Source organism: Sciurus vulgaris (genome assembly GCF_902686455.1).
Source record: "Sciurus vulgaris genome assembly, chromosome: X".
In the NCBI taxonomy this organism is placed as follows: Eukaryota; Metazoa; Chordata; class Mammalia; order Rodentia; family Sciuridae; genus Sciurus; species Sciurus vulgaris.
The window spans coordinates 38,645,510-38,669,854 of NC_136471.1; the positions used below are offsets into that span (position 1 = coordinate 38,645,510).

The 24,345-nt window shown below is 36.9% G+C and overlaps 1 long non-coding RNA gene across 1 annotated transcript in view; it reads right to left on the minus strand.

Annotated features, from left to right (window-relative positions):
* The window catches only part of LOC306651911, a 36,189-nt gene extending 14,846 nt beyond the window's left edge, over nucleotides 1-21,343 (minus strand). Inside the window, exon 1 of the long non-coding RNA XR_013761240.1 lies at nucleotides 21,200-21,343. This is a non-coding gene — a long non-coding RNA (uncharacterized lncRNA). The remainder of the gene's footprint in view (nucleotides 1-21,199) is intronic.
* Between the last annotated feature and the right edge of the window lie 3,002 nt (nucleotides 21,344-24,345).

The window sequence follows — 24,345 nt, forward strand, 5'->3', positions numbered from 1 at the left end:
ACCAAGGAGTGGGATAGCTGGGTCAAATGGTGGTTCCATTCAAAGCTTTCTGAGGAATCTCCATACTGCTTTCCAGAGTGGCTGCACCAATTTGCAGTCCCACCAGCAATGTATGAGTGTGCCTTTTTCCCCACATCCAGGTCAATATTTATTATTGCTTGTGTTCTTGATAATAGACATACTAATTGAACTTAGACGAAATCTGAGAGTGGTTTTAATTTGCTTAAAACCAGCATACTACAGTGACATAGCCACATCAATGTTCATAGCTGCTCAATTTGCAATAGCTAGATTGTGGAACTAATCTAGATGCACTTTGATTAATGAATGGATAAAGAAACTTTGGTATATATACATCATGGACTATCACTCAGCCATAAAGAAGAATAAATTTATGGCATTTGCTGGTAAATGGATGGAGTTGGAGAATATCATGCTAAGTGAAATAAACCAAGCCCCAAATTCAAAAGCCAAATGTTTTCTCTGATAAGTGGATGATGATTCATAATGAGGGGCATGGGAGGGCAAGAGAAGAATGGAGGAACTTTGAATTGTATAGAGGGAAATGGGGTGGGAGGAGTGGGGGAAGGAAAGATAGTGGACTGAGACAGACATTATTACCCTATATACATGTATGATTACATGAATGGTGTGAATCTACATTGTGAACAATCATAGAAATGAAAAGTTGTACCCCATTTTTGTACAATGAATCAAAATGCAGTCTATAAAAATAAAAATGTTAAAAAGGGAAAATAACTTTTAATATGCAAGGTGCTATTATGAGTGCTTTACAAATATTACCTTTTTAAATACATAGAATCTTGTGAGATAGATGTGATGATCATTCCATAGTCTACACGGGAGGAAATAAACATTAGGAGAGGCAATACAACTTATTCAATATCACTCAGTACAGAGTAGGACTTACATTTGAACCCAGGTGTTTCAGTCAGCTTTTTTGCTGCTGTGACCAAAAGATCTGACAAGAACAACTTTAGAGGAGGAAAGCTTATTTGTGAGCTCACAGTTTCAATGGTCTCAGTCCATAGACAACTGACTGCATTCTTCAGAGACTAAGGTGAGACAGAACATCGTGGTGGAAGAGTGTGGCAGAGGAAAGCAGCTGAGGTCATGGCACCAAGAAGCAGAGAGAGAGATTCCACTCAACAAAGACAAAATATATACTCCAAAGGCATGCCCCCAATGATCCACCTCCTCCAACCACACCCTACTTGTTTACAGTCACAACTCAGTTAATCCCTTTCAGGGGATTAATGCACTAATTGGATTAAGGTTCTCAAAACACAGTCACTTCACCTCTAAGCTTTCTTGCATTGTCTTACACATGAGCTTTAGGGGGACACCTCATACCTAATTTATAACACCAAGTGTTCCACCTTGTACGTCTATTAGTTTACCCACCATCCTATGATATCTCTCATACATTTGTTTTGCTTTCTTTTAATATCAGAGATAAAATTTTAGAAAAGAAAAAATAAAATCCTTCAGGATGAATTTCACTTTTCAGGGGAGGGGTATAATCGACTTAATGTTTCAGCACCTTTCCATCCATGTTGGGTATATACTGCCAGATTAAGGACATCATTTTTTAGTAATTTTTTCCCCCAAGATCATTTAGCTCTGGAAATCGACTATATTAATTTGGTTGATGTTGCTGTTATTCATCTTCTCACAGAACCTATCAAATGACCTGTGTCAATTGAATATGAGTTCATGCTGATTTAACAAATTTGTTGCCTACAGTTATTTTTGTACTGTATTCTCATATGTGCATGTTTATTTGTATTCTTCTTGAATTTCTTCTTCTAACTTAATTCCCTGCCTGTCTTTCCTAGTGTTTGTCTCACATGTAGACAATAACTCAGACAGAAATAGATCCTGCTACTGTACCACTGTGCAAGGAATACCCTTTCATTTAACAGCCCAGTCCGCGGACAAGATCATGATCACACTATTTGAAGAGCATCCAGTTCAAATACATCAGTAATGACAAAAGACATTCTTAAATCAAGACCTATAGCTCACAAGTTACTTTTTCTTCTTTTTTATTGTACTTATTTTTTGTGGTGCTTGCATTGAACCCAGGGCCTTGGGCAGGTACTCTACCACTGGGCTACCATCCCAGCACTATTAAATGTTACTTTAGCATGAGTATGTTTACACCAATATGCAAATAATTTCAAGTATCACTAACAGGGAGTTAGGATGTGCTTTCTTTCAATCCCTTCATGAGACCTTTAGTCAAAAGGATCTGTCCTGGCTGTAGCCATGTTGTCATTCTTTCTTCTTTTGTGGTATTGGGGATGGGACCCAGGATATCATGCATGCTAGACAAGTATTCTAACACGGAGCTACATAACCACTCTTAAGTTGTCTTTTTAAAAGTTTTTTAGTTGTTGATGGACCTTTATTTTTATTTATTTATATATGGTGCTGAGAATCAAACCCAGTGCCTCACAAATGCTCTACCACTGAGCCACAACCCCATCCACGAGTTGTTTTTTTTTTTTTTTTATCTTGTCTTCATCCATGCTCTGTGTCCTGGTTTTCTTAGAGTTGATATGCAAATTTCAATCTCTCTGCATACAATTATTCAAAATCCAAATTTCTAAAGCAGTGTTTCTCAAATATTGCAGATCATCCAAAGTACTAAATTGGAAACTCCAAGTAGTGAGGCCTAAACTCGTATTTTAAAGCAACCCAGGATATTCATCTGGATTTGAAAACCACTGGAATAAGTACAGCTTTTATCAAATGTATTTCTACAGCTCTTCCTTTGTATTTACTACTGCTGTGGTATCTATAAATGTTTTTAACACTAAAAGTGGTGAGGTTCTTCCACATGTGTTTTGTTCAATATGCTATCTCCAGAACTGAATCTATTACAGCTGCCTACAAATATTTTCTTCTCTCTATGCTACGGTGGGGGAGTCTCTGTGGATGCTTGGCCTTTCCTAAAATGTAGTCCATGTAATATTGATGCCCTCCAGAATGTTAATAAGTGTTCTTCCTTAGTAGTTCCCAATGTTCTATAGTTAAATGAGTTTGAGAAATGGTAGGTTGAAGAAAGGTAAACAAATTTCCTTACTGGAGTGACTCTCAGTGCTAATAATATGCCAATATTCAGGATGAATGCCAAAAGAAAATTTATTGTACAGTATTTCCAAATTAACTTTTTAATTGTGAATATAAAACATGTAGCATACAATTTGTTATCCATTTTTAAGCATAAAGTACAATAGTGTAAACTAGAACATCAGATCATTGTGCAACGGATTTCTAGAACTTTTTCATCTTGCTTGACTGGAAATCTATACTTATTGACCAACAACTCCCCATTTCCCCCTCCTCTCAACACCTGGAAATCACCATTCTACTTTCTATTTGTAAGAGTTAAACTACATCAGATACCTCAAATAAATAAAATCAGGCAATATTTATCATTTTATAAGTGGTTTATTTTGTTTAGCATAAAGTCCTCAAAGTTCATCCATGTATAACATATGACAGGATTTCCTTGTTTATGAAGGCTGAAAAATATTCTATTATATATTTCACTTCTTTGGGGTAAGTACCCAGAAGTGGGATTATGGGTTCATCTGGTAGTTCCATTTTAATTGTTTGAGGAGACTCCACTCCATCTTCTATAGTGACTCCACCATTTTACATTTCTTTCCCAAATTCATTTTGAACACGGAAGCTTTTTCCCTTAGAATATTTGTCAGTATTTCAGAGAAAATAAGAATATCAAAAGATATAGTTTGGGAGACACTGTTATAGATGTCCTCAGATTATATTTGGGGGTGGAGGGGCTTGAGTTTTGAGAAGGAAAAGTACAACTTCTAGGATGAGTACTACCTCGAAACATACTCTCCCATAATCCTGGATATTGTCTGTGGTTTGCCTGCCACTAGACATACTACCCTCAAGAAGTTCACAAGAATTTAGGGGAGACAGAATTTATTCATGTTTAATAGTAAGTATAATAAAAGTATTTACTGGAAGCTTAAATTTAAGAAATTAGTATGGTGTTTTTAATATTAAAATAACACAGAAAATGTTTGCATTTAGGACACTTAGGTAATGTTGATCTCATTTTTAGGCTCTGAATTTGCTTTGGCTTCTAGGAAACACAAGGACAGGTGGTCTTTATTATCCAATTACCCATTATCCAAGTCCCAAAAATTAAGAGGATGTGAACGGAAGCAAATGTCATCATAACACAAATTATAGACTAATGAACTGACCACTTTAAAATTAGTCTGTACTGAAGCATCTCTTCGTGCTTAATATGAGCCCATGTTGACCAGTTTCTCACTGATTTTTTGATAAAGTCAGACAATGCAATGCAAACAGTTTCAAAGTGAAATTGCAAATCTTGCAAAACATTTAGAACTGCATGAAGTTGATGAACATGATGCCGAACAACAACTCTGATTGCATGCACTGCCATTGACAACTGAAGATCTGGTAGAGCGAGATCAGCTAACAAATGAAGAAAAGAAAATGAACAAGATGTATACATCAAAAGAAAATTACTTGATTATCAAAGGACTATAAGAAGTCCTTGGGGGAAATTAATAAAGTCCTCGGGTGTTTCAGCCTTTTAAAAATTTCATTCTGAAAAAATGTAAAACTATAAGTTTTTCCCAAACTTTGATACATGTTAAATTTTATTTTCATAATTTTTAGTTTCCATTTTATGAAATTGTCACTATTAGGGTTTGACTTGACTTGTGTATATCATTACCAGTCAAACAGAACATTCCTTTTTTCTGCTTGGGAAATTAGCCAAATACACTGCATTTTCTCAGTTATTTTGGGAAAGAATGGTTGCACTTGGAGGCTTCTTTATTTACTTCAGTTTGCAAATATTGTAGACATCTGCAGGTGCCAAATAAACAGGGTAGCATTCTACTTCATTTATCTCCCCTTCCAGATGGAGTACCTGGCATAATACTGAGCATTTAGTTGGTGCTCAAAATAAAAAAAATAAAAACAGTGATTAAATTAATTTGAATCCCTTCCCTGAAGATTCACAATCAAGAAAGTTTAACCACTTTGATTTCCTAGGCATTTAAAATAAGTTCCAAAGCAGTCACAACTGAATACTTGTTCAACCAAAAAGGGAGAATTTGGTACATAGGCTCAGATGAGGTACAATCATTGCAAACACTTTGTGGATACCAAACATGTAAAGATGGAATCCATTATCCTGGACAATATGATAGTTTGAATATGTAGATGGGCCTGTGCTTCAGTTTTCTCGAGGAGATTTGTCTGTGACTAAAGCACATAATTTGTTCAGGATTAACATTGTATAGACATGCTTTGAATTAGAAAAATCCTAAACATTATCACTTCATTTGTATCTTTTCCAGAACATTTATGTTTTTAAGATACATGGTATTTCCATGTATGATTATTGAGTAAATAATTCAGTATAATTCATAAAGTATATCAAAAGTATTAATGCATTTTTTAATAATGAGATATGTTTGAATTTATTTTATTCTTTTTAATTAAATGTCTGAAAGGATTTTCTACCAGCAAACTAAGCACAGAATTCATAATTAAAGTATATTTGCTAAAAATTTTCATTCTTTGAGGAAGCATTTAATCCATGATAGAGGAGACTACAAAGACAAAGTACTTTAATAGCTGGATGTGGTGGCATATGCCTGTAATCCCAGCAGCTCAGGAGGCTGAGGCAGGAAGATTGTAAATTCAAGGCCAGCCTCAGCAATTTAACAAGACTGTGTCTCAAAAAAATACGAAAAGGACTGGGGATGTGGCACAGTGGTAAAGTGCCCCTGGGTTCAATTCCTGGTACTAATAAAAAATAAAAAGACAAAGTACTTCAATAATTGAATTGTGGAGCCACAGCTATAGCAAGAAGGGTAATTTCCTCCATGGATAAGCTTGTAAAGACATGATCAAGGCAATTAAAGAGGTCTAAACAATTAAGTAATCTTCCCTTTGCATCAGCAGAGTTGTTTGTACCTTCTCCTCTGCTCTGACCTAGCCTTCAGTGGTGTTATCACTGGTAAATATGGTGCCTACCCAGAGAGAAAACCAGACAAAATAATTCATGTACTTTTTTCCATCACTGAAGAAGAGAAGTTAAAGGGAAAGAGACTTTTATGACAAAAAGAAATAATGACCACAATTGTTTCTGCCTTCACTAAACAAGTGATAACTCTGTTAACTGTATGAAAACTTAATGGAGTTTAATGTGTGTATTAGACAGGGTTCTCTAGAGGAAGTATGATTATAAAAGGGGATTTATTAGACTGGCTTACAAGCTGGATAGTCCACAATGGCCATTTGCAGGCTAGAGAGCTGGAAGAACCAGCAACTGCACAGTACAAGAGGCTCCACAGCAAGAGAGATCAACAGTGCTACCCTAGTCTGAGATCAGTGCTTCTGGAAACTACCTGGAGAATCACTGGCAGAGTCTGCTTTGGAAGAGTGAAGAAGCGAGAGTCCAATGTCCTCAGAAGATCCAAGCAGCAATCAAGAACCAGTTCAAGAAGAGCTGAGCTTGCATCTGCATCTGCTTCCTTGTTCTTCCAACGTTTATTCCATCCTATTGGGCAGTGCTGCCCATGCTCAGGGAGGGGGCTCCACTTCAGTTCACTATCCCACATTCCAGTCATTCCTAGACACGCCCTCATGGACACACCCAGAAACCTCTTAATCATCGGCATCTCTTAATCCAATCAAGTTGATAGTTCAACTTAACCATTACAATGTGTATGTAGAGCATCCTACTAAAAACAGCAGTTCTCAAATTTTCTGTCTGTAAGGGGAACAAAAAACAATGTTGCAACATTCCTACCCACTCCCATATGCTTCTGCATCACTGCAACCCATGGACATGTTCTCTCATGCAGCCAGCATCATTTTTTGAGAAGCTTACTATTTGCCTGCTATTTAAACTGGGATTTTGAGATGGTTTGGAGACAAATCAGAATCCAGAAAATGTCAGGTTCTCTAAGATATTCAAAAACCTTATAACAACCCAAAAGTTTTTAGAGGCAATTTTTTCCACAGGAGTTCCTTAGTGTCTGAAATTTTAGTATGTTTCATTTATTCAGGAGGCATCCAAAGTAAATGCTAATTCGAAGGGGAAAAAAAGCATTAAACACATACTTCTTTTTGGCTTTGCTGTAAAAATAAAATCCTAAGAGGAATATGTGTTCAGTATGCCACATGTTGAAGAAAAGTAACATTCATCAAGCTCATTTCCTGCAGAGCAAACCCTCCCACATCATTCAGTCCATCCACAACATCTGGATAATTGGCCCCAGCCTGGTGGGAGCCAGCTCTCCCCCCTCTACACACACACACACACAAGATTCCTGGATAATTGCTGATCATTAGGATGCAAAATCTCCTCAGAGCTCACCTTCAATGTGTTTTCTCCTTTCTTTCTCATCTACTATCTTTAGTTTCAGCTGCTCACTGACTATCAAAGCATGTAAAGAAATTCAAAATAATGCCATTTGAAATAGGTGCTTTATAATTTAAGAAAAATACACAAATCCAGAGATGAAAAGAAGGCTTCTCTTCCTCATGGTGATGAAAATGATATTTTCTCTCTCCTGTTTTACTCAGTTCTTCCTGACCAGTTCTTTGGGGCTCCAGAATAAAGTAATTCCTTCTGCTATTGATCTTGTACAAAGAACAACCCAGTGCTTGCCATTTTTAGTTTGTCCAAATCATTAGACTCAGGGTTTCTTATGAGAACAGAGTAGTTATCTTTCTAGATTGAAAAATAAATCGAAGGTAGTTTTCAATCCTTATGTAATTCTAAGACTAGATTTTAAATCCTATTAGATCATAGGTCTTTATATAACTGATATTTTACACGGTGTGTAGCACATAGTAGGTTTACAATAATACTGGATGAATGAACAAATGAACAAATGAAGGGCTGTGTTTGTAAACTGCTTTAGAAATCATCTGACAGGTGTCAACGCCAGTACTCAGCTGATATGCACAGTTTCAGCCTTCCAAGATTCAGGGGTTGCTAAGTCATCTTCAACTGTTGGTGTTCATTTTGTTCTCATTGTTAAATAGTTTTAATATCTCTGTTAGAAATAGAATGTCATTAGCCTACATATTGTTCACTTTAAACATGTCTTCTTAGGGTACGTAAAAATCAAATCAAAATGATTCAAAGACCTAGGAATTGGACCAGAAACTATATGACTCCTAGAAGAAAACATAGGTTCAACACTCCAGCATATAAGCCCAGGCGACAACTTTCTCAATAGAACCCCTAAAACTCAGGAAATAATGCCAACTGTCAATAAATGGGATGGCATCAATAAATTAGAAGGTGAAAAGAGAACCTACAGAATGGGAGAAGATCTTTGCTAGAGGATTAATATCTAGAATATATAAAGAATTCAAAAAACTTTATGCCAAAAAATCAAATAACCTAATTAATAAACAAATTAAACAAAATCTGCCTTTTGAGTAGCAATGACTGAATTTACCCAAGTTTTAAAGTATTCAGGCATCAAAGAAGTGAAACTTTTAGAAAAAAACAAAGGCACATGTGTTCATATGTCTGGAAGTGTGTGAGGGGTAGATATTATTTTATTATGCCTCCGTTTAAAAAATGGAGTTTAAGATGTAGAGTTGTGATTTTCCAGAGGTGAAGGTGTCGGGGACACAGGAAATCAGAGTAATGTTGTTATTTAAAGGTCAAGAATAAGAGAGGTCAGAAACACAGATTAAATAGCATAGAATATGAGAGATCCACCCAAACCCCAGGAGAAAGTTTAAACTTCACGGACACCTAGCACCCATTCTTTATTAGCCCAGCCCAGATTAACACTTGTTTCCCCATCAGCCTACTCCCTCACTTAGGCTTTCAGACTACTGGCTAAAAAGAAATATCTACCTTCAGGGTCTACTAAATTTTCCTCTTCCAGTAAGCAAGGCAGGGAGTAAGGGGCAGGAAGGTGTATGGATGGCACTCTGGTACTAGGTTAGTGTTGTTTCTTTGCATGCTAAATGAAGTCAAGTTTATCAAGATATTTCATTTGACCTTGAAATAGAGATTTTAAATGCCAGACACACTCATGTGGTGAGTGTTTTTGACCATGTATGGGTCCTAAATATGTGCCATTTAACCTCTCTTACCTTACTAACTTCTCCTAAGATCAACATTGTTATGGTTTGTGTCTAAAATGTCCTCCCAAAACTCATGTAGAAGACTTGGTCCCCAGGGGAGCAGTTTTCAGAGGTGGGACTTTGGAGAAGCGATTGGATCATGAGGTCTTTAACCTCATCAATGAATTAATACATTGATGGATTAAAAATTTAATGGGCTACTGGGAGGTGGTAGAAACTGTAGGAAGTAAGGCCTAGTGAGAGAAAGCAGGTCACTGGGGGCATGCCCTTGAAAGCTATTACCTTGTCCCTGGTACCCCCTCCCCTGCTTCTTGCCCACCATGTGGTGAGCTTTCTTCCTCCACGACATACTACCACCATGATGTTCTGCCTCCCCACAGACCATAGCATTACAGTGAAGTGACCATGGACCAAAAACTCTGAAACTATGAGCCAGAATAACCTTTTCTCCTTTATATTTATTGTCTCAGGTATTTTGTCATGGCAATGAAAGACTAGGACAAACATACTGAGGAAAATTGTCAAACCACTAAAGATATACATTCTATCCTTAGTTCAGAAATGAAAGTATTAAAATCCTAATCTACACCTCTCATTCAGTGCTTACAACTTCAAGGTACACCAGTAGAGTCAATATTGCTTGATGGTTTCTCACATTATATATTATATGTATATGGAGGATATGATGAAACTGGGGGTTTTTTTGTATGGGAGATTAAACCCAGGGACATGTAACCACTGAGCCACATCCTTGGCCTTTTTTAATTTTGAAACAAGGTCTGGCTAAGTTACCTATGGCCTTGCTAAATTGCTGAGGCTAGCTTTGAACTTGTGATTCTGCTGCCTCAGCCTCCACAGGTACTGGGATTATAAGCATGTGCCACCACATCTGGTTATGATGAAACTCTTGATTAGATTCTGATATTATTTCTTTTCTTTCTTTTTATTATTATTTTATTGTTATTATTATTATTTTTTTTTTTTTTTTGGTACTAGGGATTGAACTTAGTGGAACTTTACTAGTCAGTTACATCCCCAATCCTGTTTACTTTTATTTATTTTGAGACAGGTCTCACTAAATTGCTGAGGTTGGCCTTGAACTTGTAATCCTTCTGCCTCAGCCATCCAAGTTGCTGGGATACAGGTGTGTACCACTTTGTCCAACTCTGTCTAACATTTTTAATATCCCCTCCAAGAAAGGGTTCTGGATGGTGAAACAGCATGGATCAATGTTTACTAAATCAAAAGAGCAGATGCTAATATTAATCCTACTCCAAATATGCAGAGAAACCATCCAGACCAAGTCATCAGAATACAGGTGGCACCTCCCCCAAACTCTACAGGTCTAATTCCCATTCTGACTTTGAAAGAGTATATTAGCCCTTTGTTGGTTGACTCAAGGTCATAGAGTACATCTCATCAAAGAGAAAGGATAATGCTTAGAGAGTTTACCATCAAAAATTCATTTTTTTCATTTTTTTATTGTAAACAAATGGGATACATGTTGTTTCTCTGTACATGGCGTAAAGGCATACCATTTGTGTAATCATAAATTTACATACAGTAATGTTGTTTGATTCATTCTGTTATTTTTCACTTCCCCCCACCCCTCCCACCCCTCTTCTCCCTCTATACAGTCCTTCCTTCCTCCATACTTGCCCCCCTCCCTAACCCTAACTCTAACCCTAACACTAAACCAAAAATTCATTTTTTAAAAATATTCTAGCAGTACCACATTACATTACCTTTCTTTATATAAACATTTATACTTCAAGGTAATAGAGAAAAGTGGTAGCATTTTCAGAGAGTAGACAGCAAGATGCTTCTAAATACTGCAGTGTTTAACAGCAGCATGAAACAGTGGTTGTGAGTGTAAGATGGCATGACTTTATCTTGTTAAGACACTTTGCACAACTCTTTCACAGGACCATCCTGCAAGGTTCTTACCCCTTCAGCAGTAAAAAAATAATAAGAGTTCATGTGGCTGAAGAGCTTCCCTAGGTATAGGCAGTGTGACTCCTCCACTGAGATGTTTGCACTTTTAACAGTAAGACTGTGGTGTAGTGACCTCTTAGGAAGTGACCCAGAAAACATTCACATCTGTGAACATACTGGTCATGGGAGGGATAATACATTTCTCAAAGTGTCATCCAAAACATTGGGAGGTTATAGGAAGTACAATGATATGGGCACCAGTTATATGTATTTACTTATCAACCAAACAACTTGAGGTTATGAGCTCATATTTAAAAGGTAAAAAAAAAGTAGTTTAAAGAAACAGGAAAAATGGAAAACAAGAAGATCAGTGACTACAAGTGCATACTTATCATCATATGAAAGTGTGCTTAGAATTTTACTTAAAGCTATCTACTGATGAAAATGAAGAACAAAACTTGGTAAGTTATAACTTCACTGAGGGCAGGGAAGAATTATGAGAATACAGCCTTTACATCTATTGGCACAAAAGTTAAAATTGTATTTCAGATCAAGGCATAAAATGTAGTAGCATCGGAGCCTCAGGTATTCATGACTATTTTAGAAAAAATGTTTCTATCCTAAAAGTACTGAACACGAAAGACAAAGATGGTAAAAAGTAATTTTAAATCTATGAAAAAGAAGCTTGATCAATTGATAAATGAATTTTCAAAATTCTAAATGCCTTGCCTTACAAAAAATAAAATTGAAAAACCCTGAAATCAGGAAGCAGCAATCAAAATTCAGGTCTTAAAGCACTCACTGAAATTCTTAAAGAACTATTTTATTACCCAAGAGCAGAATACATGGAAAAAAATCAAGAGGAACTGAAAGGGAGAAAAATCAGCTTTTGTATAAATTGGCAATGACAAATGCCACAGGCTACCCCTGAACTGAAGAAAGCACCAAGTGTTAATTTTGATCCAAATCTAAAACGGTGGTACTCACAAAAGTTGCTCTACTAAAGCAAAAGGAAAGGGTCTTAAGAATGAAATCTTGATGGTAAAGCCATTGAACTTTTTATTATGTACTATGAGGAGACTTCAGTGCCACAAAAGAAGAGAGAGTAATATTGCTTATGTGGCTACTATAGCAGCTGAAGTAGAAGAACCTAGAAATTCTGAATAACCTCTTCTAAGGGAAACATCTTCACTCCCCAACCCCTATCCTCACATCCTTGCTAGTCACAAGACTGTGTTAATCATGGTAGGATGAGCATGTGTACTTCAGAAGCCTAGAGTAAATTTATTTGTGTACCAGAAGAAATGGGGGCCATATGGTTGCATAGTAGAGTTCTACTGTTCCAATCAACTCAACTTCTTCCTATAAAACTAATCCCAAAACTAAGAAAAATGAGTCAAATTGAAACTTTGGGTTCAATTTCAGTGCATTTAATCTCATGTAAATATACAGTGAGTCTTCTTATGAAAAGGGAAAAAAACAATGATGAAGCAAAAAGTTAAAGCAAGCAAACCACCACCAACAACAAAACCCTTACAAATGTGCTTAACAAAGGCTGATCAAATTCCAAATTTAGACTTTACAGTGCTACAGATATGATACTGACATTTGCAAGGTGTGTGTTTACAGACCAGAACATATACATTTGAATAATTGTCATGAAAACACTAGTCTCTCTTTTCTCCTAGATTTAAAATTTTGCCTTATTAAAGTTGAGAAAATATAATGTAATAAAATTCATTATGTTCTTCCAATCTTACTACTGATAATAAACATTCTTAGAATTGAACATGATTTTACACCATTTTTAAAAAGTGCTACTTAGCTGAATTTACAATAACTAGATTGTGGAACCAACCTAGATGCCCTTCAATAGATGAATGGATCAAGAAACTGTGGTATATACACAATGGAATATTATTCAGCCATAAAGAAGAATAAAATTATGGCATTTGCAGGTAAATGGATGGAGTTGGAGAATATCATGTTAAGCAAGATAAGCCAATCCCCCCTCAAAAAAAAAAGGCCAAATGTTTTCTCTGATAAGTGGATGATTATTCATAACGGGGCCGGGAGGTAAGGGAAGAATGGAGGAACTTTGGATTGTGTAGAGGGAAATTAGGGAAGGGGAGGGTTAGGGGGAAGGAAAGATGGTGGACTGAGGGAAACATTACCCTATGTACATGTATGATTACATACATGGTGTGACTCTACATCGTGTACAACTAGAGAAATGAAAAGTTGTACTCCATTTGTATACAATGAATCAAAATGCATTCTGCTGTCATGTATAACTAAATAGAACAAATAATTTTTAAAATCTGAATGAATTAAATAAATTAATTAAATAAAATAAAAATGCTGCTTAGATCCTACACTTATCAAGTTTTAATATTAATGATTTAATATACTTATTAAAATTATATAAAATGTTCTTAGGAAATCATTTCAGAATGCAAGAGACATCATCAATTGGGCAGTCCCTCCACCTCATAGATCACAGAGAGAGCACTCTAGAACTGATCCCAATCTTTCCTGTTCAAATGCTGCTCCCCACCCATGGCAATCCTCTTGTCCTTTTCAGACACATGAATTGAGTTCTCTCATATCCCACTTTTCTCTATCTCTAGACCTCACCTTTGCCATACCTTCCTCCTTACACCACTGTATTTTCCTATTGCCATTATTAAAAGAAAAACTGAGACCAGTTCTATATAATAAAGTCTACTTGAGAAAAAAATTAACTTTCTAGAACCACGTAGTATTTCAGATCAAAGATGGTTCTGAACCAAATGACCTACCCCATCACATGTACAGGTTATATTTATAGCCACAGAAAAGGAAGTGACAAACAGAAAGAACCTGATTGGTAAAACTGCCTTTGCTTTATGTGGGCCTAATTTGGGAGACTTCAGCTAGGAATTGGCTGAATGAAAGGCTACTGTGATTGGCTGAGGCTCAGCTGCTTAATTATGAGAATATATACCTTGATTAGGCTACAACCTGCTTGCATATTAAGCTAGGTTGTAGTTTACTACACAAGAATTCCCCTTTGGGCCAAATCTGTGTTTCAAGTGCACAGGTTGTATTGGGCCAATTAATTTCAGCTCAACACCATCCATCCTCTCTTCCTCCCTCTCAGAGAATGAGGTGCCAGCATCTTTACATCCTGTATAACTACCCATCCCTGTTCTATCATTTGCTCCTTCCCTTAAAGTATCTTCAATCTCTTTTCTCTATGTATATATAGACATGCCCATTTCTTCCCTCACTCCCACATTTTAAAAACACCTATTATTAATCCTGTATCTTCCTTCATTTGCCATCTTAATACTCCCACCTCTGTACAAATATTTATCAACTGATACCTCCATCTCCTCATCATGCATTTACTCTTTACCTTTTGCAATCTGATTTTTGTCACAAAAGGTCCACGGAAATTACTTTTTCCAATTACTTTTTTGTTCATTCATTTAACAAATATACATTGACCGCCTTCCATGAACCAGGAACTGTGCTGGGAATATGAATGCAACATCAATAAAATTAAGTCTTTATCATAAAGCAGCAATGTGACAAATGAATAGATATCGCAAGTTAATCATCCTTGATTTCTCTGCAGATGTATTTGAAACTATTGACTTGCTACTCCTTCTAAAAGATATCTCTTTCCTTTCCTCTTTTAGATATATTTCAGTTCTATTTCTCTGACCCTGTATAGCATTGCTAATTCCTCCTCTAACTCCATAATGTGAATTTTCTCCAAGGTTCAGCCCTAAAATTCTTTTTGCTTCCTGTACTCTCTCCCACAATGGTCTCATTCCTCTTCTAGCCTCAGCTTTCTCCTCAGCCTCTTTCTCTACAATTCAATTACCATCCTAAGAGACCATCATACATTCAAAGCAAATTGCTGGTAAGGGACATCAAAAGGCAATTAGAGAGGAAAAATTAGTTCTGTTTTTTTTTAATAGCGCAGTAGGGTAATTATTGGTTAAAACAATCTGTGATATATTTCAAAATGACTAGAAAAACAGTACAAAATAGCCAGTATGTAAAAATGATTAATGGTGGAAGAGATGGAAATACTTATTGCCCTGATTTGATTATTGCATGCTGCATTCATATATAGAATTACAATAATATACCCCATAAGGATATACAAATATTATGTCTCAATAAAAAAAGTTAAAATCAAATTGTGAAATAACATCATAGAATATGTTTCCTGATCATTAAACTTGACCTGTCAAAAACAGACCCCACAAGCCAGACATGGTGGTGCATGCCTGTAATCCCAGTGACTCTGGAGGCTGAGGCAGGAGGATCACAAATTCAAAGCCAATCTCAGCAACTTAGTGAGGCCCTAAGCAACTCAGTGAAACCCTATCTCAAAATAAAATGCAAAATAGGGCTGGGGATGTGGCTCAGTGGTTGAGTGTCCCTGAGTTCAATTCCCTGTACCAAAAGAAAAACAACAACGACGACAAAAAAAAAAAAAAAAAAAAAAAAACAGACCCAACAAAGCAGCAGCTCTTGTTCCAGACTTCCATTTATTCACTAATAAAAATTTTTTAAAGTAGTAACAAAAGCAATCATTGAGTAATTTCTATGTACCAAGTACTATTATATAATTATTTACAGTTAATATCACACATATCTCAAAATGACCTTAGAGAATGGACACCAGTATTATCCAAATTTCACAGAACAGAAAACTGAGACACGAAAATTATGAAGTAATTTGCACAAAGTTAACAGCAAGTAAATGAGGGGGACTGGCTTCAAACTGAAACACACTAGGTTAAACAGTTAAGGACCTACTAATCTAAGCAGCAGAAATTTGAAATTTTCAAAGATTAATGCTTTGTAATTAAAGCTTGATTCATTTTTCCAACAGTCCTTTCTGCTAAATGCCAAGGACAGCATGACCCAGCAGCTGGGGTTATAGGAAGTTGAGTAGGGGAAGGAAAGTTATACTTGTTTTCTTTCTTTAATGGGTACCAGTGAGACATCTAAACATCTCCTTTATTGTACAAGATAATTACCTCTGAGTTCATCCGTTCATTCAGTCATTTACTTCCCATTTGTTTAGGTAGTTACTATGAGCCTAAATTTGAGGTCAATCTGCATTTTGCCATAAAAACATAGAGAAACAAACAATTGGGGGTGAGGGACTCTTTTATGAACTCTCCATGGGAACTTTTGAATTTCCATGGCCAATAAATACCTCAGCATGGTAATTCACTGACTCTGCTTGTACTCTTTGATCATAAGGGCATTAAAGTCTCCCTTTTTATGTCTATACATGTAGTGACATATGAGCCTAACAAGAAATGTGAACACCTTAGTCCTTTTCATATGGGAAAGAGAAGAAATACATTGAGATTTAGACAATCTATGTATCTACCACACCCATTCTGTACCAACAAAAGCCCCAAGGGAACAGATCAGGGAGAGAAAAAACCCATCTTGGCTCAATGGAGGTGTACAATGATGATAATTCATATTTACATTGACACTCCAGACTTCAAAGTATGTTCACAAAGAGACATCATTTCATTTTGTACAAAATGAAACACAAAGCTTGCCTTTGGCAAAATAAGTCTATCCTTTAGGCATACAGCCAGGCCACCCAACTTATATCCTTAAATGCCTTCCCTATATCCTTTTGCCATTTTCTTCTCATTCTCTGTATCCTTTATATATACATTTCTTTCTGGTACTTATGGCCAATCGCCCAATGCAGAAAGTCTTTAAGAGAGTGCCTATTGTAATTATTCATCCATTCATTTTAAAAAACATTTATTAAGCCCCTAATGTATACTAGGCACTGTGTTAGGTGTTGGATATACAATTGTTTGCAAGAGCATATAGTGCCTTCTTTCATTGGGGCTTGCTCCACCACTACCTTCATTAGTTGAGGCTCCTATAACAGAACACCATAGTCTGGATGGTTTCAACAACAAGCACTTATTTCTCAACATTCAAGAGGCTGGAAGTCCAAGGTCAAAGTGCCAGCATGGGTCCTGAGGGACAGTGAAAATCAGTGGTAGAGTGCTTGCCTAGCATGTCCAAGGCCCTGGGTTCCATCTGCAGCATCAGAAAAAACAAAGTTCCAACATAGCCGGATTCTACTGAAAGTCCTGACCATGTACTGGATTATAGGCAACCATCTTCTTCTCATTGTATGCTCACAAAGGAGAGAGAGAGAGAAAGCACAAAGGAGAGAGAGAGTGTCTTCTTACTAAACCCATCATGAGGACACCAACTTCATGACCTAACTACCTCCCAAAGGCCCCACCTCTTAATACCAGCACATTGGGTATTAGAATTTCAACAGAGGAATTTGGGGGAGACACAAACTTTCAGTCTATCACAACCACACAGAACACTACACACATCAGGAGAAAAGAGTCCTGTCTCCACTTTATTGGTTTTTAATATCAGATTTGGCCTTTCAACTCTGGTTTTTGTTTGCTATTGCTTAGACTTGGAAATACAGTTTCTTGAATTAGCTATCAGAGCTTAGTTCATCAACAACTCTAATTTAACAGTATATCCAGTCTTTGGCATGTTGTTTCCCGTCTATACTAGTCACGGGACCTCTCCATCTGGCTTTGTTATTTCTACCTCCATAGTGAATACAGCTGGGCTACAGCCCCATTATGGAAACTAAGATAGGATCCTTGCCTCCTTTCTTTGAATTCCTGCCCTTACATCTTTCTCTTTTATCCTATTGTTCTCTCTTCCATATTGGTTTCATTTTCCCCTTCCATCTCTCTTGGCTCCCCTTCTTTGTCCATTAGCCTATATCCTTTAAAACCCTGGTAATTCCCCCTGGTAATCTCCAAAGTCATTCTACAATAAGGCCTAAAGACACATAACACATTTTTTGCAGGGCTGAGAATGAAACCCAGGGCCTCACACATATTAGGCAAGTACTCTACCACTGAGCTACAGCCCCAGACCCCATAATATTTTTCTTTTCTTTTTTAAAATTTTATCCTTCCCATAATGCACTTAATGAACTGTGCATATTTTCCATATTTCCTGAATCCCAAAGCTATCACAGCTATCACAGAGCCCAGCTTGCTTAACCAGAGAAACCTACATCAGTGGTGTCATCAGAGTCTCCCAAAGTCACTCATTTTCTCTGGAATGTAGGAATTTTCTTCAGTACACAGCCTTCTAAAAAGATCGTTTTCTGGGTCATTTGCTCTTCATGATGGCCACTGATTTTGGACAAACATTCAAGCTTCCTGCTTTGGGAGGTATAAGGCTTCAATGTTTGGTCCTCACAAAAAGGATTTGAAAATCTCTCAAATGTCACGGCATAAGAAGATGTCCATATTGCCTCTGTGGAAGATTGCTTCCTGGTCCTCAAACATGTCCTGGAGATAATGCAATGTAGTAGAACAAACACTGGATTGGGTATTAGAAAATCGGGGTTCCCCTCCTTGCTACTCTGTTGATTTACTTATGGACTCTGGACAAGTCATTTCCCACAGGCTTCAGGTAACTCATATGCATGAACAGGCCATTCTAGACCATGCTACGATTGTTTCCAGCTTACAGTGTCCACAAGTCCATCTCTGTAGCCTCTGTAACTAATGAGACTTCTGTACCCGTTTTATTTGACTTGAACATCCACATGTTTATGGTTCCCTAAACATTGTGGCGGTGCTGGGTAAAGCTATATGAAAACAAACAGATAAATGAAACCAAAACAGAATAAAAGACTGACTGCAGGTGCTTGTGTTTTACATCTAGACACAGCTAATTTCAGTGTCATGGAAATGGCCTGTGAATATTATAAGAATCACAAGTAAACTGATAGCACCACCGCTGTCAAGTAGCTAGAAGCAGAGGCCTCTGTGTAGACCACGATTTTCTTCTTTGAATTTCACCACTCCAGTAACAGGAACCAAGCAGCAATTCCCTTAGACATTTAAATGACTCACAAATTTCAGTGCTTGAACATCAGCTCTGTGAATACCTAAAATGGGACTAAGTGAAAATTGGATAACATTTGCTTGACATTGTCATTGGCCTTTCTCTAATGTCAAAGATGGATTTGCATAATTATGCTGAAAGCAAGGAAACTGCCCCCAGCAGGAAGCTTCCTGGCTGGTGTTAGGTTTTCGTTCTATTCCAGCTGTGACTCTCGAAATGAAGAAAATCTCCTTTCAGAAATGAACAGAGTGCACACTTGCTAAGAGTGTAGTAACCGCTTAACAACAATTTACTTTGCATAATGATTTCCGAGGCCTAATTAAGATAGGTCTGATAAGCAACTGATTGACTGAACACCCTTGTGCTTGGTAGAAAAAGGGCTTCAGAGAGGACAGAGTCTGAGTGATGTTACTTCATAAACCTCGTCCAGATTAAAATTCTTTCAATCTGGTCAGCTGCCAGATAGAAGCCAACTTCTAAAGACTGCCACTGTAGCAGGTGTGTATCTGTGGTACCATCCTGACTTTCCAAGGTCACTGCAGTCATAAAATGTCCCTTTTGAATGTGGCTCCAAAGGGAAAAAGCTGAAGCCAGTAAGGCCTCTCCAAAAGGTCTCCAACTTTAACCCCTTCCCCAGGGTACTTACTAACCTCAGGCTCCAATGCATTCCCCGTAAGCTTTTTCATTTCCCAACTCTGTCCTTAAGAAGGATTCAAAACCTTTTAACAATCTAGAGAATCACTTCTTAGAATGTCAAGAAATCATCTCAATTATTTTTATACTTCCAATTGTAAATAACAACAGGTCTGTTTTGCTATAATTGTAAATAACACAAGTGCTTGGGATATGTTAATGAGAAAAATAATGAGAAGAAGAAAATTCTTTTTTTTTTTTGTACCAAGATTGAACTCAAGGGTGCTTTACCACTGAGCTACATCCCCAGCCCTTTTTATTTTTTATTTTGAGACAGAGTCTCACTAAGTTGCCCAGGCTGGTCTCGAACTTCCAATTCTCTTGCCTCAGTCCCCTGAATCTTTGGAATTACAGACATGCACCACTGCACCCAGCATAAATATTTTAAGCTTCTGGAACAAAACTCCAACTAAAAGTGAACATTCCGATTGCAATCAATTCACAGAGACACACATTGCTAAGGGCAGCAGCTCACCTGACACTTGTGAAATCATAGCATTTAAATCAATCATAAGATCAGTTTTCCAAAGCATTTTCATGAGACCTAAAAATATATTTTACGTTGAGGTTTTGAGGTTTACAAAACTTTATATGCTTATTGTTCACTCTTTCATTGATCAAAAGGATTTCTCTTTTTTTCTCTCTCATTTGTTTGTTTTGGTTCTTATTTGTTCTGGTTTTTATTTTCTGAGATAGGCTCTCTCTAAGTTGCCCAAGCTGGCCTCGAACTTCCAATCCTCATGCCTCAGCCTCCCAAGTGGCTGGGACAATGGGTACATGCCACTGTGCCCAGCCCAGAAAGAATTTCTATCCTAGCTCTGGGTTTCATTACAGAATTAACAAATATCCAGAATTATATTGTGGGGAAAATCACAGATGAAAAGTAGCCCTCTTCCATTTACTTGCACTGCTTATTATGTTCAAAATGTGACTGTTGCGTTGTTTGGTTTTACTGCTTATTTGACACCATTAAACAAAACCTGTGTATGTAGTTCTCTGACCGTGTTATCCTGTCTTGTATAGAGAGAACTTTTAACAGACTTCAAATGCTGCAGAGCACAACATACCTTCCAGCTTATTTCTGGTCTAAAGCGGAGGTTACTGCTTGTGCAATTTGCTAAACAGCAATTCACTTTAGAACAACTTCGTAAACACAGAATAGGAAGATAGACTGATTCAGAATCTCTGATGTTTTTCAAAGGGCAAATGCCTAGCTTCCAATGTAAAAAGGCAGTAGCTAAAACAAAAACTACATCTATTTTTTAAACAGATTGTTACAGTTATTATAACACATCACACTTGTATAGCACCTTATAGTTTACAAAGCCTTTTTACAACCATTATCTTATTTGCCACTGCCACCAACCCTGTGGGCTAGGCATTCATTAATGTAGGTATTTGACAAATGCAGAAATTCCTGGCACAGAAACGTTAAGTGACTTACCCCAGGATACACTGTGAGTTGGTATGCATAAGAATCAGTTGACTTTTGCACCAGATAAATGAAGAATGGTGATATCTGAAGAGCTCACGATTCTGTCCTCTATGAGTCCTCATTGTGAAGAAAATCTCACAGCAGTGTGCAGGATTCTCATCTTTATTTCAACTAGTGTTTGCAGAAGCAGCACACATGCAGGTTGCTCAGTGTAACTGGCATGATGCAAATGTAACAGGTAATGTTCAATAATGAACTAATGCTCAGCATTATCTGCCACATAATCAATGTGCAATGTGACCTAAGAACCACAAAACACACAAAGTGTGAATTCATTTGAATTTCATGGCTTTTCCTGATCAATTTAGTAAATTAAAATCTGCCCCTTAAGCCAGGCCTGGTGCTGTGCATTTGTAAACCCAGCAACTTGAGAGACTGAAGCAGAAGGATCTCAAGTTTGAGGCCAGCCTAGACAAGTGTTCCAAAACCCTGTCTCAAAACAATAAATAAAACAAAATATAAAATGAAATTCTGCCTCTTAAGTAATCGAGGGAGTAATTTTCTTACAGCTTTTTATTAACCATCAACCAGACCATCTAACAAATATTGAAGAATAGCCTGTCGTTGAATATTCAATGTGAGAGCTACATCTCAAACATAAGCTATCCTGCAATATCTATTAGGAACGATTTCCAAGACCTGAAATAGCCACGTTCTCCAATCTCCCTAGAGCCTAACAACAAATGCCAACTATTGAGAGCACAGGGATACTTCCAGATCCCCTTCTTACTGTATTGTTTTAGAGGCAAAAAAAGAAAAAAAGAAATGGAGGTTAGAGCATTTTCCATGAAAGTGGTTTTTCTAAAACAAGAAATGGGAATTTGTAGCATTTTTAGCAAAACTTTGCATTCCTCAGAGATATTTTTAAGGTAACTTAATAGTCAGTATTTTAAAGGCTATTTCTATGGGAGAAAAAGATCTATTCACCATTTTATTATTGAAAAATAACTACTAAACCTGCTAGCTGAAATGTGTTTATGTGAAAAGCTGCACCCTGAAGTAGGTAATTACTACTTTTATACGTTTCCATTGCCACTGCTCAACTCTCATTTTCATAGCTTAAAAAGAAAAACAGGTTTAAATAATGCAATGCTTATTAGCATATGAATATGGACCTAATTGTCCCTTTTTGACTCTAAGAGGTAATTGGGAATGTCTCCTATATAAGTGGGTTAAGGAATGCACCACGTGCAATTATAACTAAAAACTTTCATTTTGAAAATTGCAACCTTATCTCATTGTCTTTTAGTAGCACAATAACTGCCTGTCACTCTGTACTTTCCTTAGAAGATCTGTTATAGGAATATGTGTACAATTGTAACAACAAGTATATTCAGTGTATTGAATTACAGCAAAGTCTATCAGAGCCCTGTAGCACTCTGTAATATTGCAGATACTCAGGTTGCCTCAAACAAAGCCAAGAGGACAGTTGAAAAATGACAAACAAAAACAAAATGGTAATTTGGCACCAAATAGACTGTGAGAAAAACCCCAAGATTTTGTTGTTGTTGTTGTTGTTGAATTCAGTTACTTTTTGAACTGGACAAACCAATTCAAGAAGTGGCACAGCCTGAATGTTCTAGAAGTTTCTCAGAAATCTCTTCGGTGACTTTTTCTGAGACTCAACGAAAAATGTTTCCACCTAACACTGCAAGTTTCTCCTTCCTACCAGCTTAGAACCAAGCCTGCTGTGTTTTAAAATGCATGCTAGAAACTATAGAGATTTTTGTTAAATTTGCTTGATGATTATAAACACTCATTTTTAAAACTCCAGCTCATTTGTATATGTGATTGCTCAACCTGCTAGAGTAAAAAATTTTCTTGAATAACCAGATTCCTTTTTGGCTGCGTATTGCCAAATGCTAGTTTGGCTAATTGTATTTGTTTGGTTGGTTGGACTTTCATCCCAAATGACTAATCAAACTGCCATTTCATAGATCTCATATATATGAATTTCAAAACATCTTTGCTATGCACACTTTGTATCCCATGCAGCTAGTTTTTAGTATATTTGTTCTATGTTATACTGACATCTATGGACTCCATAAGAGAAATTCAGTTTTTTAGAAAAATTATGTTTGCTGTTTATAAGCAACTTAAAATGCATTTCAACTATGTAGACTTAGAGTCCCTTGATCTTTTATGTGTGAGCTACTAATTGATCTTTGAACCTTATCACTTAGGTCAAAATCATTATAAAACTCTTCTCCCTACCTACAATCAAAACTGAAGGAAGAAGCAATGAATAAGTCTCCATTAGTGAAGAATAAAGGTCTCTTTAATGAAGAGTGGTCCTTACTGGTGAGACAATAAGGAGGATTCTTTCAGTGCATGTGAATCCATTTATAGTATTCATGCAAAAATATCCATTACTGTAGTGACTGTGTGCCAAACACTGCACTTAATGCTAGGGATATGAGTTCCCTCAAGGATCTCAAAGTCAAATGCAAGAGACAGAGAAATAAAACATGCAACGTACAACAGATTATGATAAGTACTATGATAGGGTGTTTGTCAGGACAGGCTAAAAGCTGTAACAAACCTCAAGATTTCAGTGACTTAAGCCAGTAAAATTTTTTGTTGTTTTTCACTCAAGTCAAAGTCCAATGTGGTCAGGAGGAGCCAGAGGGGTCTCTGCTCGAGTCAGTCATTCAGGAACCCAAATTCCTTCATTCTTATAATGCCATGGCCTTCAATTCATGACTTGTAAAATCACTGTGGAGGGGAAAGTATGTGGAGAAAACACAGTCCCTCTTACCTGTCTCAGCCTGAAGAAACCCATCATTTCTGCTCACATTCTATAGGGGAGAACCATTCAGATGACCCCACTTAAGGAAAGAGAAACTGGAAACTTAGTTCAGCTATGTCCCTAAGAAAAGAAAACAGCCTCTATAAACAACTACTGATAGATATATGTAACCAGTGGTAACTAGGTAACTTGGTAACTAAAGGTAACTAGCAGTAACTAGAGAAAGCCATGAAGTAAATTGTTAAAATTCTGTCAAATATAAATTTTTATGTTAGAATCATGGGTGATAACTATGGAAAAATAGAAAAAATAGAGGATATAGTTAATTAATAACTAGCTAACTAGA